Raw genomic sequence first — 19,464 nt, forward strand, 5'->3', positions numbered from 1 at the left:
TATACAATGACCACCCTATTTCATCCAGCATTCTCTCCAAACCTCAGAGCCACCAGAGCCCCTCACAGGCTAATAACCCCACCCTTTTACTTCGGCTCTTCCGAGAAAGATACCAGATTTTTGTCATTTCTGAATCCTTTGTCCTTAAAACAAGTTGACAAAAGAGAGTGAATAAATGTGTGTTAAATAAATGAATGGCACAAGCCTGATGATATCTCCTGGCATGTATTATATAACTTAACCAAAAGCTAAAAAAAAGGCCTGGTCTGTGCTCGCTTCAGCAGCACATATACTAAAATTGGAAAGATACGAGAACATTAGCATGGCACCTACACAAGCAAAAAATAAAAGACCTGGTCCTGGCTGTGGGAAACACCGGGTCTCGTCCTGGTTCTGCTGCAGCCGCTGCCTTTGGCCAATTACTTCACTTCTCAGCCTGTTATCTTAATTATAAAAGAAGTTATGAAGATGAATTGGTCAAAATTCTTCTATCTCAGAAAGCATAGCTTCTCTAGGCTTCAGGTAGACATTTGGGTTCCATTTTGTATTTGTATGTGAAACTCAGTGCCCTCCATTCTTAAAATGTCATCTGTTGATTTTGCAATTTGGAATCTTAGTCTGACCTGAGGAGGCAGCTGTCTCTCGGAGGTCACAGAATGGTAGGTATTTATGAGAGATTGGGCTGGCTCCTTTAGTTAGACCTCACAGATGGAGTCCAAACAACACAGCCTGGTACAGATCCCTGTCTGCTGAGCCCATGATTCTCTCCCTTCCCTCTAACAATACTCAGTCACCCATGCTGCCCCCAAGTGCCATGTTGTTTCCCCCCCTCTGTCTTTGTACATGCTGTTCTCTCCTATTCACCCCATTCAGCCATCTGGACATTTAACAGCCATTAGAAGGGACCCCTCTGGGAAGTTGCTCTAGTCTCTGCCTCTGATCCTCTTCTTCAGGCCTAACTTTCACTCTGTCCCTCCTCAGTACTTTTAACTTGGCCTTGTGGTACATAACCTGTCATCACATCCATTGCACTCCTCACTTCTTTATAGACTAGTTCCCCTGCTAGACTGTGATCTCCTTGAGGGCCAGGATCTAGGGCACATCACAGAAGCACCATCAGTGCATATTTACAAAGGCTGACCAGCCCAAACCCCCAGATGTGCTGTGATAGACTCTGTATGTCAGAGAGGAGCTAACCATTAACCCTTGTCCTACCCATATTACCCCTCCCCCACTACACATACTTCTGCATTTTGTGTGATACAGAGTTTACTGCTGATCTTTAGAATGACCGGTGATGTTTGTCATTGGCTGAGTACCCTGTTCCTCAGCATCAGTGTTGCATAATGTGGATTGTAGGGATTATGTTAGGTAATTTTTTTGTGTAGCACTTAATAATAGCATGGTGCAGGGCATTATTTCCTAAACTGTTATGAGAAATCCTCTAATCCCCTTCTAGAGAATGTATGTGTGTGGACAATATATTAGAAAGTACTCTGGTCAAAAAAGTTTGGGGAAGTCTTAAAACTATATTCCCCTCTTAGAAAGACCCAGTGCAAGTTAGCATATTAAAGACTTAGAAGTCTGGTGGTAGAGAAAACGGCTTAATTTTGTTCCTCCCAGCATTTCCCAAGCATAGTGTCAAGGAACAAACACTGAAATCGGAAGTCAGAAGACCTGAGTTCTCATTTCCCCTCTGCCAGTAATGCAAATATGTGATCCTGGACCAGATACTTCCTCTTTTGGAGCCTCAGATTTCTCATTTGTAAGTGGAAAGAATTCAAAATAAAACTCCAAAATGATAGGGCTGTGTTCTTATGGCCCTTCTAACATCCACTTTATATCCTGCTGGAAGGGATGAACAGCTCTGGCTTTGAGGGCTTCTCTGGGGCTAAATGGCTCACACAAGGGGTGCTTAGAAGCCTAGTATCGGCTCTGCCCTACCCCACCCCTAGAACAGCTGGACAGGAGTTTCCCTCTGCTGGCCAGATCAGAAGGGGAAGGAACTTGGTAGAGCTGACTGTGCAGCTCCAGGGCAACCTTTAACATTGTTAAAATCAGCTGTTCACTTTTTCTCTCCTCCTTTGCAAGGGATTCGCCATTGCAAGACCCATTGCTTAGAATGTCCAAAAACCAATAAATCTGAAATAAAGTGAAACTCTGGCTTAAGGAAGAGTTGTTGGGTAGGAGAAATTTGATAGTGATCATCAACTAGAACCATGAAAGCCTCAAGTATTTTCCAGGAAACCAGACACCCAAACATGTAGTGAGAGAAGTTAGATGGAAAGTTCCCCTAGTCTTGAGAGAAAATACAGCCAGTCCTGTTCCCTTTAAATGCAGCTGTGGAAAATACATCTGGAATCAGTCTGTTCATGTGGACAGCAGCCAGCCCATTGGTATTTACCGCTGACGGAGGCCCTATCAGCATGATGCCATGTTCAGAATAGGAAGCCCACAATTTCTGCTCTGAAGGGTAGCCCCCAAATGACCCTGGTTTAAGGCCCACGTTATATATAAACAGTGTGGTTTCCTCTGAATATATTCTCAGCAAAGTCAGAAATACCATTACTCCACATAATCTGAAGACAGGACTTTTTCTTGGTAAGGTACACCTACTCTAGCCCAGGGTCCTTCCTTCTTTCCTTTTCTCTACCCTGAAACATCATGGAACATTCCCTATTGTCAAATGACAAAACGAAAGCAAGTACAGTTTGACCTCCTTTATTCAAGGGAAAACAATCCATGCATTGGGGTTATACAGTGCCTCACAAGCAGTGAAATCCTCTTCCCAAGATACTGTGGGCAGGAATGAGTTTTATAGAATATTAGAAGTGGTGATGCAGAAACAATGCATGCTTGGCTAGGTCAGGGATTTCCTTAGAAAGCTAGTGGGTCCTATTTTCTAGGGTAAGGTAACCTAAGGCTGAGTTGGAAGATTGCCATTGGTGTTAGGTTTCCTTGACAGTGAGAAATTTCTCTAAGTAAATGCAGGCTGACCAAATTTAGATTTACGGGCTGGGCCAGTGAGACAGCCTCCATTTATTGGATCTCAATATATGAATTAAACTTATTATTGTATTTCAGGTCTTGCCCTGGGAATCATAGATCCTGAGTAGGTGTATAAGGTGCAGCCCTTACAGGAGTTGGGTCCAAATGTTGATGTTTAAGTCAAAAATCAAGTATGGTTAGTATTACCCTTGAAAATATTTTAAATCATAACTGAAGGTGGTAAAATTATCATGTTCTGGAAGCATAGGACAGCTCTGAGACCTGGCTTTTAAGTGAGGGATCATGACATTCATCCTACACTTCTCCAGGCCATCAACTCAGTGTGTGGAATGGTATGTTTGTTTGTTTTTTTAGTACTCATCTGAGGCTATGTTTATTACTTTTAGAGAGAGAGGAAGAAAGTGAGCAAGAGAGAGAAACATCAATTGGTTGCCTCCCCTATATGACCCAACCAGAGTTTGAACATGCAATCTAGGTATATACCCTGACCAGGGATCGAAACTGCAACTTTTTGGTGTATAAGACGATGTTCCAACCTGTTGGGAACTGCCCTGCCTGGTTTCAGAAGCTGTAACCAACCCCCCACCCCCTCACCCCATGGCTAAGGCTGAGTGAGTGACCTTTGGACCATAAGCCACTAAGGGACAAAGCTTATCTCCCTGGCAGGGGTGCTGACTCTGCCTCTTTTACTTTACCCTGCCTGGCCCCCAGTGCTTGATTGGTTAGCCAATGACAAGTAAGGTTCCTCAAGGGAGGGATGATCTAAGACAGGCATGATCATGGGGGGCCCCCAGAGAAGGACTTGGGGGCTACAGAAAAGGGGTGATGGGCCCTCACCCCTTGACTTTGACACAGCCTGAGTCCTCCTTCTGTCTTTGAGAAGTTTCCTAATCTCTTGGCTGCCTTACTTCCCCTGCCTGACTTAAGCTTGAAACAATGTCTTAAGCCTGAAACAATGCTGGTGGTGGATGCAGCCCTGTGCTGGAAAGAGTGGGTTCCCTGGGGTGACCAGGCCTAAGAAAGAATATGTAAAATCCTATGAAACCTGCTTTGTTTAGGATGCTCTTGATTAAATGAGATTAAATGACGAGGGTCCAAGCAGGAAGTGAGTTTGTTCCCCAAAGTTTTATGGCCATTTAGCTATCTGACCCTGACTCAAAATAGGCCTTCAGAGTTCTTTGTGTGTTATCTATGGTTTGATCCTTACTGCCTGATAATGATTAATGAGCTTTATGTATACACCCTGTATTCCTATGCAAATGGAATCCAATAAAAGCCTCTCAAGGCAAGGGCCTGGGAGCTCTCCTCTTGAGTAAGTGGCTGAGGCACTCTGAGGCTTGCTCTCTCCTTGAGAGAGAAGTCATGCCATCCCTTTTCCTCCACAGGACTCGGTAGTCTGTGTGAATTTATTTTGTCTCATCCATAATGCCTTAGACACTGCAGGCCAGTATCCGTGTCACCAACCAACTGAGCCACCCAGTCAGGGCTCTGAGTATAACTTCTGCTGTCTTTAAAAAAATTATTTATATGTATATTTTATTAATTATGCTATTATAGTTGTCTCATTTTTTCTTTCTTTTATTTCCCTCTGCCCAATACCCCCATCCCACCAGCAATCCCCCCACTTAGCTTATGTCCATAGGTTGTACATATAAGTTTCTTTGACTTCTCCATTTCCTACACTATTCTTAACACCCCCCTGTCTATTTTGTACCCACCATTTATGCTTCTTATTCCCTGTACCTCTTCCCACATTCCTTCCCTCCTCCTTCTGGTTGATAACCCTCCACATGCTTGCCATGTCTGTGATTCTATTCCTGTTCTAGTTGTTTGCTTAGTTTGTTTTTGTTTTGTTTTTCAGGTTCAGTTGTTGATAGTTGTGAGTTTGTTGTCATTTTACTGTTCATAGTTTTGATCTTTTTCTTAGATAAGCCCCTTTAACATTTCAAAGAATAAGGGCTTGGTAATGACCTCCTTTAATGTGACCTCATTTGACTGCACTTTATCTGTCCTTCCACTCTAAATGATAGCTTTGCTGGACAGAGTGATCTTGGATATAGGTCCTTGCCTGGCATGACTTCAAATACTTCTTTCCAGCCTCTTCTTGCCTGCAAGGTTTCCTTTGAGAAATCAGCTGACAGTTTTATGGGAATTCCTTTGTAGGTAAATGTCTCCTTTTCTCTTGCTGCTTATAAAATTTCCTCCTTAGCTTTAATTTTGGGTAATGTAATTATGATGTGCTTTGGTGTATGATTCCTTGGGTCCAACTTTTTGGGACTCTCTGAGCTTTCTGGACTTGTATATCTAGTTCCTTCTCCAGATTGGGAAAATTTTCTTTCATTATTTGTTCAAATAAATGTTCAATTTCTTGCTCTTCCTCTTCTCCTTCTGGTATCCTTATTATTCAGTTGTTGGAACGTTTAATATTGTCTCAGAGGTTCCTCAGCCTTTCCTCAATTTTTGAATTCTCTTTTCTTCATTCTGTTCCAGTTGAATGTTTATTTCTTCCTTCTGTTCCAAATCACTGATTTGAGTCTTGATTTCCTTCTGTTCATTGTTGGTTCCCTGTATATTTTTATTTATTTCATTTTGCATAGCCTTCAATTCTTCCTTAATTTTGTAACTGTATTCAATCATTTATCTGAGCATTCTGATTACCAGTGTTTTTAAACTCTGCATCTGATAGGTTGGCTATCTCCTCATTGCTTAGTTGTTGTTGTTTTTTTTTCTGGAGTTTTGATCTGTTCTTTCATTTGGGCCATATTTCTTTGTCTTGGAGCATCTGTTATATTGTAAGGGGTGCAGCTAGAGGTATCTGCCAAGGCGGGTCAACCCTCTTCACTGCGTTTTGGTGCTGTAAGTGGAGGAGGGGTCAGAAAGGGAACAGTGCCACTTGCTCAGCTCTTGACCCATTTTCAGTCACTTCCCCAGCTTTCCACAAGCAATTGTACCCTTCAGGTGCTGATTCCCAGGTGGGTGGGCTTGTGCACATTCTAGGACTCCATGGCCCCAGCAATGGACTCTCCTGTGAGACTGGCAGTTTATCCCACTGCCACAACACCCACAGGTTTTTACACCCAGAGGTTTTGAGGCTTTATTTCCTCACACTGGAAACCCGGGTTGCGTGGTCTGTCTTGCACCCCAGTTGTTTCTCCCAGTTTTATCTGCATGTGAATATGGGACCACATGGTCTACCAGCCACTGTCTTGCCCTCCCAGTCCAGATGCTGCCTTCCCATGTGTCCACTCTGCCCTGACTGCCTCTCTCCACCCCTCTCACCAGTCTGGATGAATGTTTCTTCTTTAACTCCTTGGTTATCGGACTTCTACACGGTTTGATTTTCTAGAAGTTCTGGTTGTTATCCTTCTTTTGGTTGTCCAAGGAAGCAAAGTGTATCTACCTATGCCTTTGTATTGGCCAGAAGCCTGCCTTTTCCAAACAAAAACAGGTGATTTGCTCCTTTCTCTTCAAACATTCAAGAAATATTGTTGACTATACTTTTCTTGCTTGTTCGTTTTGTTGATTAGGTTCCTGTTAATGGTGAGATCATATGGTATTTGTCTTTCATTGCCTGGCTTATTTCACTTAGCATAGTGCTCTCCAGTTCCATTCCAAAGACATTGAAATTGAGAGCAGGCTGACAGTGATCAGAAGGGAGAGGGGAGGGGGTAAGGGGGGAAAGGGTGAAGGGTTTACAGGAACAATTATAAAGGACATATGGACAACAACAAGGGAGGATGGAAATGGGGGAGGGAGGCGGGGAGGCCTGGCATAGTGGGGAGGGGTGAGGGGAAAAAGCAGAAAACTGTACTTGAAAAACAATAAAAATTGTAATAAAAAAACTATGGTACATTACACAATGGAATTCTATGCAGCAGAAAGAAAGAAGGAGCTCCTACCCTTTGTGAGAGCATGGATGGAACTGGAGAACATTATGTTAAGTGAAATAAGCCAGGCAGAGAAAGAAAAATATCATATGATCTCACCTCTAACAGGAGCCTAATTAACAAAATGAACAAAGAAGCAAAATATAACCAAAGACAATGAAATTGAGAACAGGCTGACAGTGATCAGAAGGGAGAGGGGACAGGATAATGGGGGAAAAGGGTGAAGGGTTTACAGGAAAAATTATAAAGGACACATGGACAATAACAATGGGGGTTGGAAACAGGGGAAGGAGGTAGGGAGGGCTAAGGTGGTGGAGAGTTGTGGGGGGGAAAGGCAGAAAAGTGTATTTGAACAACAGTAAAAATGTTTAAAAATAAATAAAAATGTTAAAATGACAAAATAATTTTAAAAGTTTAAAAAATATATTTATTGAGCACCTACTGTGTGCCAGGAAATGTGGCTCTGGGACACATCAATGAACTAAACAGACAGAAATCTCTGCCCTGTTAAGCTAACACTCTAGTGAGGATGGATGAGCCTATGAAAATGCTCACAGCTTCTTTGTTTCTGCTTATTCTGCTCCTGTCATCTCCTCCAGAGGTAACCTGGGGAAAGCCAGGAGATAAGACTCACATTAGTAAAAGCAGAAGGACCATTTTAAAAAATATATTTTATTGATTATGTTATTACAGTTGTCCCAATTTTCCCCCTTTGCCTCCTTCCACTGAGCACCCTGCCCCCAGCTCCTTCAGGGAATCCTCACACTGTTGTCCATGTACATGGGTCATACATATGTGTTCTTTAGCTACTCTATTTCCTATGCTGTACTTTAGATCCCCATAGCTACTCCATAACTACCTATTTGCCCTCCTCAATTCCTTCACCCCTTTTGCTCACCCTCTGAACCTCCTCCCATCTGGCAACCATCTATGCTCTCTGTATCTATGATTCTTATACTATTCTGCTTGTTTTTATATTTTGGGTTTTTTTTAGATTCAGTTGTTGATAGACATGTATTTATATTTGTTGCTATTTTATTGTTTATATATTTGGTGGTCTTTTCTCCTTCTTCTTCTTCTTCTTCTTCTTCTTCTTCTTCTTCTCCTCCATCATCAATCATCATCATCATCATCATTATCATCATCATCAAAAAGACCCTTTAACATTTCATACAGTACTGGTTTGGTTGTGATGAACTCCTTTAGCTCTTTCTTGTCTGGGAAGCTCTTACCTATTCTTACATTCTAAATGATAGCTTTTCTGGGTAAAGTACTCCTGCCTGATTGCAGGTCCTTGCTTTTCATCACTTTTAATATATCTTTCCAATCCCTTCTAGTCTGCAAAGTTTCTTTTGAGAAATCAGCTGATGGTCTTATGGGAAATCCTTTGTAGGTAATTATCTGCTTTTCTCTTGCTGCATTTAAGATTCTCCCTTTATCTTTAACCTTTGGCATTTTAGTTATGATGCGTCTTGTTGTTGACCTGTTTGAGGGCATCTTGTTTGGGACTCTCTGTTTCCTGGACTTGCAGGTCTATTTTCTTTGCCAAATTAGGGAAGTTTTATTTTATTACTTTTTCAAATAAGTTTCCAATTTCTTGCTTTTTCTCTTCTCCTTCTGATACAAACATTGTAAGGTTTGAAGTTTTCCTAGAGGCTTCTTACACTATCCTCAATTTTTTGGATTCTTTTTTCTTCTAGCTGTACTGATTGAATGTCTTTTTCTTCCTTATGTGCTAAATAGTTGATTTGATTCTTGGCTTCATCCACTCTGCTGTTGACTCCCTATAAATTGTTCTTTATTTCAATTACTGTCTCCTTCATTTCTGATTGGATCATTTTATGCTATTGAAGGACCCATTGAGTTCCCTGAGCATCTTTATAATAAGTGTTTTGAACTGTGCATCTAGTATTTTGCTTGCCTTCATTTTTTTTAGTTCTTTTTCTAGAGTTTTGTTCTGTTCTTTCATTTGGGCCGTGTTTCTTGTCTCCTCATTTTGGCAGCCTCCCTGAGTTTGTTTCTATGTATTAAGCAGAGCTGCTATATCTCCTAATGTAGTAGGTATCCCATAGAGTGTAGTGGTACAGCCTCTTGTATTATTCACGCTGGGTATTTGAGGTGTGCCCTCTGTGTGACCTTTGTGCACCTTCCTGTTTTAGTTGATTCTTGATTGCTGTTGGCATGTCCAAGATTAGCCACCACCTGTGTTCTGTCCATGGTCATACAGCATAAGCTACAAAGTGATCTGCAGATGGTGGCTACTTGCGCTTGGCTTGGAGGTACACATGCAAGGCCAGGCTGTGAAACAAGTCCAGCTGCTATTAATCATGTGCCTCAGGCAACTTAGCAATTGGTACAGGGCTCACTGAGGCCAAATCTACTTTTTTTGAGAGAATTTAGGAAAATATGAAGCATGGGCCAAGACATGCCATTTGCATAGAAGAGACACTGGAAACAGCTTGGGTAGGCCTAATAGTTGGGTAGGACAGCATCTCAGGGAGTCAGTAGGGTGGGGCAAACATTGTTAGCCAGGTTGGTGGAGTCCCAGATATAGTGCCCACCTACCAACTCTGTGGCTCTCTGCAGGAGGGATCAGAAAAGAAATAGTGGCCTCTACCAACACTTCTATCTGGGAGAAAGCTGTCCCACAGCTCTTTCCCTGATGCAAGACAGTTCAGTTCCCCCTCTTGTGCATTTAACAATGCAACTCAGAGGGAGTGGATCTGAGTAAGTTTGTGCATGGGCCCTTGAAGAGGAACTGCCAGGGAGTCCAGAAGTTTCTTTCTTCCATAGTTTTAATCCCCACTGGTTTTTACAGCCAGAAGTTACAGCAACTTTTTCTGGCCCTGAAATCCTGGCCTAGGGAGCCTGGTGTGGGGCGGGATCCCTTGCTTCTGAGATATCCCTCCAGATGCATGTGGGTATGGGACCAGGCTGTTTTGCATCTCCACCCTTCCTACCAGTCTCAATGTACCTTCTTTTTTAATTCCATAGTTGTAGGACTTCCATTCAGCTCAATTTGTGATGGTTCTAATGATGATTGTTCTGTAGTTTAGTGGTAATTTTGATGCAGTTGTGCAAGGAGGCCAACCATGTTTACCTATGCCTCCATCTTGACTGAGAGTCAGAAGGGCCATTTAAAAGATAAGCTGCTAGGACTTCCGGCCAAGATGGAGGCATAGGTAGACACACTGTGCCTCCTCGAACAACCAAAAGAAGGACAACAACAATTTAAAAACAAAAAACAACCTGAACTGACAGAAAATTGAACTGTATGGAAGTCCTACAACCAAGGAGTTAAAGAAACATTCACCCAGACCAGTAGGAGGGGTGGAGATGGGAGATAGGCCACCGAGCAGAGAGGATGCCCAGCACGGTGGTGGATGCTGTGGGCAAAGTGAATGTGCCTGAGTGGAAAACTAAAGACTCAAAACTAGCTGTAAAATACTGCAGGCATTGCAACAGCAAGAGAAACTCCTGGTCTCACAGAAGAGTCCTTTTGAAAGTGGGTCTACAGTGGTGCAAGTGAGTGATATTGATTCCTCTCTGATCCCTCCCCCATAGACAGTGCCACAACCCAACAAAGAGGGTTGCCTCAACCTGGCAAAAACCTAAGGCTCCTCCCTCTTACAACAAAACAGGTGCTCCAAGACAAAGAAATATGGCCCAAATGAAAGAACAGATCAAAACTCCAGAAAAAGAAACTTCTGCCCATCATGGAGACATAGGTAGATACACTTTGCCTCCTTGCATGAGCAAAAGAAGGACAAAAACAAATTTAAAAACAAAAAAATAACAGAACTGCCAAACAATCAAACTATGGAAGTCTAACAACCAAGGAGTTAAAGAGGAACCATTCGTCCAGACTGGTAGCAGGGATGGAGAGAGGCAGCTGGAGCAGAGAGGATGCATGGCAAGGTGGCAGTTGATGGAGTGGGCAATCCCATATCTGGGTGCAGATAAACTGGGGAGTAAGACAGACCACACAACACAGGGTTCCAGCACAGGGAAATAAATAATCAAAACCTCTAACTGAAAAAACCTGTGTGGATGAGGTGGCAGGTGAAACTCCCAGCCTCACAAGAGGGTTCGTGGGAGAGACCCACAGGGTCCCAGTATGTACAGAAAACCATCCACCCAGGAATCACCACCCATTGCTTGTGGGTGCTAGAGAAGGTGGCTTGAAAGCCACCTGAGAGCTGAGCAAGCGGCATTGTTCCCTCTCAGACCCCTCCCCCACACAGAACACCACAATGCAGCTACTTGGGTTGCCTTGCTCTGGTGAATACCTAGTGTTCTGCCCCTTGCTACATATCAGGTGTGCTGACACACAAAAAAATATTGCCCAAATGAAAGAACAGATCAAAGCTCTAGAAAAAAACTAAGCAACGAAGAGACAGCCAACCTATCAGATGCAGAGCTCAAAACACTGATAATCAGGATGCTCACAGAAATGGTTGAGTATGGTAGCAAAATAGAGGAAAAAGTGAAGGCTATAAAAAGTCAAATAAAGGAAAGTGTACAGGGAACCAACAGTAACAGGAAGGAAACCGGGACTCAAATCAATGGTTTGGAGCAGAAGGAACAAATAAATATTTAACCAGGACAGAATGAAGAAACAAGAATTCAAAAAAAAAAAATAAGGAGAGGCTAAAGAACCTATGGGAAAACTTTAAACGTTCCAACATCCGAATCAATGGGGGTGCCAGAAGGAGGAAAGGAAGAGCAAGAAATTGAAAACTTATTTGAAAACATAATGATGGAGAACTTCCCCAATCTGGCAAAGGAAATAGACTTCCAGGAAGTCCAGCAAGCTCAGAGAGTCCCAAAGAAGTTGGACCCAAGGAATCACATATCAAGGTACATCATAATTACATTACCCAAGATTAAAGATAAGGAAAGAATCTTAAAAGCAGCAAGAGAAAAGGAGACAGTTACTTACAAAGGAGTACCCATAAGTCTCAAAATAAACCTACAGGCGAGAAGGGGCTAGAATGAAATATTTGAAGTCATGAAAGGCAAGGACTTACATCCAAGATTACTCTATCCAGCAAAGCTATCATTTAGAATGGAAGGGCAGATAAATGCTTCCCAGGTGAGGTAAAACTAAAGGAGTTCATCATCACCAAGCCCTTATTGTATGAAATGTTATAGAGACCTATCTAAGAAAAAGAAGATCAAAACTATGAACAGTAAAATGACAACAAACTCACAACTATCAACAGCTACACCTAAAAAAAAAAAAAAAAAAAAACAAACTAAGCAAACAATTAGAACAGGAACAGAATCACAGGAATAGAGATGACATGGAGGATTATCAGTGGAGTGGGGGAGGAGGCAAATGGGGGAAAAGGTACAGGGAATAAGAAGCATGACTGGTAGGCACAAAATAGGGAAAGGCTAAGACTAGTATGGGAAATGGAGAAGCCAAAGAACTTATATGTAGGACCCATGGACATGACCTAAGTGGGGGGTGGTATGCTGGTGGGAGGGGGGATGCAGGGCAGAACAGGATAAAGGGGAGGAAAAAATGGGACAACTTTAATAGCATAATCAGTAAAATACCGTCAAAATAAGTAAAAGAAATAAAAAATAAGCCTGTGACTTGCTGGTATTGACTACCTAAATTAGAAGGTAATATTCTATTAGTACTCATTAATAGACAATAAATTATAATACCCAAATTATAGTCTGAAACGGGAGTTCTCCAAGCTGAAAAAAATGAAAATATTAGCTACACCAAAGAAATACATTATTATTGAAGGCAATATTATAATGTCAGGACTCTGGTTGGCTCAGAGAAGGATTATAAACTTTTTGTTACCATTGGCCTTCAGATTTCATGTCCCTGGTTCCAAAAACCAGATTTCAAGCAGATCCAAAACGGACAGTGGAAAAATTAACAGACAGAAACCTCATTTAAAATAAAGTTGGGAGGCCAGAAGGGGGAGCTCTCATCCTCTACACCAATCATGAAGCTCAACAGGAAGGACTCTTTGTTTAGAATATTAATGACTTATTCTTCTTTTCTATAAAAGAGTTTCTTCTTTGTTTCTTGGGACTTGAACATGGTTTAACAGACTGCATGCTCCAAATTGCAATTCTTTGTTTTTAATAAACCCATTTTGCTGGAGAATTACCTGTTTATTTGTTTAAGGTCAACAGTGGCCTGTGCTTGCACCTATGGGGTCTAGATTTATTCAGCAGAAGTGTTGTATGCATGTGCTTGAAGCTTAGCAAGTTGTTTCCTTAAGATTCTTACATCTGGGGCTCCCAGTGCTTACCACAGGCTGTGTTCTAACACTGACTGTGCAGAAAGAGGAGGCAGAGTAAATCCATCTCATATACACCTTAGCCCAAGCCCTTCACCTGGTCTGCATTGTGAATAGGGAGACATGGAAAAAGAAAAGAGAGAAAGAAAAAAAGATTCTTATATCAGAAAGCAAACATCTTTTTTGCTAAAGTCCTCCTCCATGCAGGAATGAGAATGAAAATTGGTGAGATAGAGAACCTCAGTGGCTGCACCCCACCTGATTGGCAGAGGATCAAATTCTCAATATGTCCTTATATTGAGCAGAAATACAATTACTATGGATCAGGTCTGCACTTTGAAGACCACAGAGAAAGAACTTTCTCTTCTCAATGTCAACACTTAAGCTTCTGTTCTAAAAGAGAACATTCCCTGATACCTTGCGACATACACATGTATACTGGGTTGGCCAAAAAGTTTTAGTTTTTTTCTGTATGATGGTTGTAGTAGTGCTTAGATGTCTTTAACTTCATTCAAAACAAATTTGTTAAATTGTATTATGACAGCTGTCATATCAGGGTGTATTTTAAAAAAAACTTATCAAAAGTGAATTTTTGTGTAGCCAGTTTACTATTGAAGATGAAGAAAATATGCAACATTTTTGGCATAGCATGCTTTATTATTTCAAGAAAGGTAAAAATGCAACCAAAACATAAAAAAGGATTTATATAATGTATGGAGAAGGTGCCATGACTGAGAGAACATATCAAAAGTGGTTTGTGAAGTTTCGTGCTGGATATTTCTTGCTGGGCAATGTTCCACAGTTGGGTTGACCAGTTAAAATTGATAGTGATCAAATTGAGACATTAATTGAGAAAAATCAATGTTATACCATTTGCCAATATACCTTTTTTCTGTTTGATTTTTATTATTGAGGTATAACTGACACATAAGATCACATTAGTTTCAGATGTATAACATAATTATTTGATATCTGTATATATTGCAAAATGATCATCACAAAAACGTAGTTAACACCTGACACCATATATAGTTACAATTTTTTTCTTGTGACTAGAACTTTTAAAATCTCTTCTCTTGGAAACTTTCTTTCTTTTTATTTATTTATTTTTAACAAATTTATTATCATTATTATTAACCTAGAGACAGGGGGAGGGAGAAAGAGAGAGAAATATTAAATGGTTGCCTTCCATAGACCCCCTTACCAGAGACTAAACCCACAACCCAGGTATGTGCCCTGATGGGGAATTGAACCAGTGACCTTTCAGTTTGAAAGACATTGCACATCTGAGTTACATGGGCTGGGGTCCTCTTGGCAACTTTCCAACATAGTTTGCCACTACACATTTTAAAATTTGGCACTAGGAGTTGAAAAGTTTTCTCATGACAGAATATTTATGGCACATACATTATATCTGAGTAAGGCAGAGGGAGAGGGAAATGGAAGTGATTTTAAGGAAGTGAGCTCAAGGATCGGAAAGATGGTATTGAAGGTGGCATCTATGGTATTGAAAAACGGGATAATTTTCAGATGTAAGATGATTTAGAGTTGGCTATGCTTTCTGGTGAGAAACAGGAAATACAGACCTGGAGGAAGAATAAGAGGTTAGCACTAAAGTTGTAAAGTTTAAAGGGTCTTCAGCCTAGATGTAGACTGTAATAGCTAATCTATAGAGGAAGGGGGAAACTCCCATTTCTGGGGTGTCTAGGATGATTAGACTGTGCTATATGTTTGCTTGGTATTAATATCATCGAATCATCACATTTTGTAAGGTAGGAATTACTGCCCCCATGACCAAGGAAAGCTGATAAAAGTTTTAAAATATTTTTTGTTGTTCAAGTACAATTGTCTCCATTTTCACCCCACCATGGCCCCCATCCTCACCTCCTACCCTCAAATCTACCCCCTTTGGCTTTGTCCATGTGTTCTCTATACATGTTTCTTAATGGCCCTCCCCCTTTTCCCCCCATTACCCTTCTTCCTGTTCCCCTGTGGTTACTATCAGTTAGCTCTTTATTTCAATGTCTCTGGTTATATTTTGTTTGTTTGTTTATTTTGTTGATTAGGTTCCACTTGCATGTGAGATCATATGATATTTGTCTTTCACTGCCTGGCTTATTTCACTCAGCATAATGCTCTCCAGTTCCATCCATGCTGTAGCAAAGGGTAGGAGCTCCTTCTTTCTTTCTGCTGCATAGAATTCCATGTGGAAATGTACCATAGTTTTTTGATCCATTCATTTACTGATGGACATTTAGGTTGCTTCCAGCACTTGGCTATTGTAAATTGTGCTGCTATGAACATTGGGGTGCACAGGTTCTTTTGAATTGGTGTTTCAAGATTCTTAGAGTATAATCCCAGCAGTGGAATTGCAGGGTCAAAAGACAGTTCTGTTTTCAGTTTTCTGAGGAAATTCCATATTGTTTTCCACAGTGGCTGCACCAGTCTGCATTCCCATCAACAGTGCACTAGGGTTCTCTTTTCTCCACAACCTCTCCAGTACTTGTTTGTTAATGATGACCATTCTGACCCGTGTGAAGTGTTATCTCATTGTGGTTTTAATTTGCATCTGTCTGATGGCTAGTGATACTGAGCATCCTTTCATATGTCTATAGGCCCTCAGTATGTCCTCCTTGGAGAAATGTCTGTTCAAATCCTTTGCCCATTTTTTAATTGGGTTGTTTGTCTTCCTGGAGTGGAGTTGTATGAGTTCTTTATGTATTTTGGAGAAAAAACCCTTGTCCAAAGTATCATTGGCAAATATATTTTCCCATATGGTTGGTTCCCTTTTCATTTTACTGCTATTTTCTTTAGCCATGCAGAAGCTTTTTATTTTGATGAGGTCCCATTTGTTTATTGGAAAGCTGATAAAAGCTAAGTAAAATTCTCAGGGCACCCAGCTACTAAGTGAAAGGGTTGGGACTCCAACTCAGATGATTTCTCAGGGTGTGTGATGAGCACATCAAGAACATGTTCCCAAACCAGTGGTGTCAAGTATGAATCAAAGAGCACTAGTGTGTGAAGGTTTTTCAGGTGGTCTGTAGTTTGAGTGGAGATTTAGTGCTTTAAAAAAATTTTTTTTATTGTTGTTCAATTACAGCTGTTCCCATTTTCCCCCATTACTCTCCCCTGCCCTGCCAGATTTAGTTCCTATGACATAATAAAGTCTACAGTTTTTTGGGAGGCTGGGTAGCATAGAAAGACCTGGCTTCAAATCACAGCTCTGCCTTTTGCTTGTTGTATGTTTGTGGGTAAATTTCTCCACCTTTAGTTTTATTTTTTAAATTAAAAAAAATCCCCAACTGAGGACATTTTTTCATTGTCAGAGAAAGAAGCATTGATGTGAGAGAGAACTATCAACACACTGCCTCCCACATGTGCACTGACTGGGGACTCGCATGTGCACATGTGACTGACAAAGCATTGTCCCACAACCTTTTGGTCTACGGGACAATGCTCTAACCAACTGAGCCACACAGGTCAGGGAAAACTTCTCTACCTTTTCAACTCTTAGTTTCTTCATCTATAAAATGGTATTAGTAACACCAACCTTGTTTGTGTTGTTACAAGGACTAAATGAGCTGACTCATGTCAGCTCATTTGGCTCATGTTTGTAATCGGTATATGACATAAGTACAATGCATATAAAGAATATTTATTTATGAGGAGTGCCTAATCAGCAAGCATTCAACAAAGAGTAGCACTCGATCAAGCCTTTTTATTTTTATTTATTTTAATTTATTATTTGAGAGAGAGATGAAGGGAGAGAGAGAGACACTGATTTGTTGTTCTACTTATTTATGCATTTATTGGTTGCTTCTTGTATGTGCCCTGACCCAGGATCAAACCCAAAACTTGGGTGTATCAGGACAATGCTCTAATTAAATAAGCCACCAGGCGAGGAGTCAAACCTCTTTTTAAGATGGAGAATGGGTGTGGTGGATTGTAATGTGTCCTCTTGGCTAGGTTCAGCTACTTTTCCCAAAAGTCCCTTCCTCATGTGTTTCCAATTAGTATGGTCCACAGAGACATTCCTGTGGGAGATTGAGGGCAGAAGTGAAGCAACAGCCATTTTGTAGCTCACACACATTGTCATTTATTTTCTGGCTCCCCTTGCTGGTGTGAGTCAGTAGCCAGGCCTGCAACAGCTCCATCTTCCCCTGGATCCTCCTAAAGCATCTCTGGCTTTCTGGGCCAGGTATGTATGTTTATATTGATCAAAACTAACAAGGGTACCATACCATCAAGGTCAGAGGCAACAAGGACTGACACAGTTTCACTTCATTTTTGTGGGCTCCAGCTTGTGTTTGCTCTCTCCCAATTTGCATCCACCCTCTCTTTCCAACTGCCTGCTGCTGACTATATATATCTCCTAGTTACAGTTGCTAGATCTAGCAAATAAAAAAGGGAATCCTCAGTAAAATGTGAATTTCAGAAAAACAACAATTTTCTAGTATATATCTATCTGAAATTCACATTTGACTAGGCATCTTGTTTTGTTTTGTTTTCTTCCTTTGCTAATTCAGGCAACCCTGAAAGTGTGGGGGTAAGTGACTAGAGAAAGATAAGAGTTCTGGGTAGTACCTAATTGAGGATGGTAACTGTGGGTTTACAATGACACCAACTAATACTCAGCTGAGTACTTTTCTCCAGAAGTGCTCAGTTGTTTATCTATAGGTAAAGTCAAGGCAGATAATGGGATGCATCCAGAGTTAGAACTTTATCAGGTGGATGTTTATCCAAACACAAGAGTTTAGGGCAATGATTTACAAACATCTATTTGCAATAGCATTATTTAGTTTGTTAGAACATGGATTGAAGGGTCCTACCCCTATTTTTGAATCAGTGGGTCTAGGGTATGGCCCCATAATTTGCATTTCTAGTAAGTGTGACTGCCCCAGGCACCAAACTTTGAGACCCAATGGAGTAGACTGATGGGAGACCTTGAGGTCCAAAGTAGGTAAGAGGAGGAAATAAGGAAGAAAGAGGCTAATCAGGCATAGAGGATGTAAGAAAGGAAGTCCATATTCCTCATCTTCATAGTGAGTGGAAGATGGATGGTGCCCTCTGAAGGGTTGGTTGTTCTACTTCCTTCTGTCTTTCCTTTCTTCTGTTCTAATTTTAGACTATGTATTGTCCATGTCCTTCCTCTAACACTAATATGCACCTCCCTTCAACAAATATTTTATAGACTTCTGGCCAAGATGGAGGCATAGGTAGACACATTGTACCTCCTTGCACAACCCAAAGAAAAACAACAATTAAAAAATAAAAAACCAGAACTGACAGAAAATTGAACTGGAAGTCCAACAACCAACAAGTTAAAGAAGAAACATTCATCCAGACCTGTAGGAGGGGTGGAGTTGGGCAGCCAGGTGGACAGGGGTCTTGGCAAAAAAAAAAAAAAAAAGCAAAAAGCAGTGACTGGTGGACCCCAGGCACGAAGGGCGGCAGTGGGAGGACCCAGCAAGGTGGTGGATTGTAGAGGGGCTCTGGAGCAGAGGTGGCTGGTGGGCCAAGAGGTCCCACATTCACATAAAGATTAACCAGGCAACACTGGGGAGAAAGACAGTCTGTGCAACCCAGGGTCCCAGTGCAGGGAAATAAAGCCTCAAACACCAATCAAAAACACATGTGGGGGTTGTGGTATCAGGAGAGACTCCCAGACTCACAGGAGAGTTTGTTGGAGAGACCAACAGAGTCCTAGAACATACTCAAACCCACCCACATGGGAATTAGCACCAGAAGGGCCCACTTTGCTTGGAGGAACTGGTGGAAGTGACTGAAATCTTTCAGAGAGCAAAGCAAACACCATTTTTCCCTCTTGGACCCCTGCCCCACATACAGCATTACAACCCAACAATGTGGGTGACCCCCCACCCCAGTGAATACCTAATGCTCCACCCCTCAATATGAAACAGGTGCATCAAGGCAAAAACAAATGGCCCAAACAAAAGAACAGATCAAAGTTCCAGAAAAAATATAACTAAGTGACAAAGAGATAGCCAGCCTATCAGATGTACAGTTCAAAACACTGGTAATCAGGATGCTCACAGAATTGGTTGAATTTTATTGCAAATTAGATGAAAAAATGAAGGCTACACTAAATGAAATAAAGGAAAATGTACAAGGAATCAATAGTGATAGGAGGGAAACTGGGACTCAAATCAATGGAGGGGACCAGAAGGAAAAAAGAAACAACCAAACAGAAAAGAATGAAGAAACAAGAACTCAAAAATGAAAAATGAGGAAAGGCTTAGGAACCTCCAGGACATCTTTAAACGTTCCAACATCCG

The 19,464-nt window shown here is 41.3% G+C and overlaps 1 non-coding gene and 1 pseudogene across 1 annotated transcript; both read left to right on the top strand.

Annotated features, from left to right (window-relative positions):
* Positions 1-268: 268 nt before the first annotated feature.
* Positions 269-368, top strand: LOC114491208 (annotated as a pseudogene).
* Positions 369-13,163: 12,795 nt separating this feature from the next.
* Positions 13,164-13,295, top strand: LOC114491244. Its single transcript, XR_003684046.1, has one exon. It is a non-coding gene; the product is annotated as a small nucleolar RNA SNORA51 (small nucleolar RNA).
* The last annotated feature ends 6,169 nt before the right edge of the window (positions 13,296-19,464 follow it).

Source organism: Phyllostomus discolor, chromosome 2, assembly GCF_004126475.2.
Source record: "Phyllostomus discolor isolate MPI-MPIP mPhyDis1 chromosome 2, mPhyDis1.pri.v3, whole genome shotgun sequence".
NCBI classification, from domain to species: Eukaryota; Metazoa; Chordata; class Mammalia; order Chiroptera; family Phyllostomidae; genus Phyllostomus; species Phyllostomus discolor.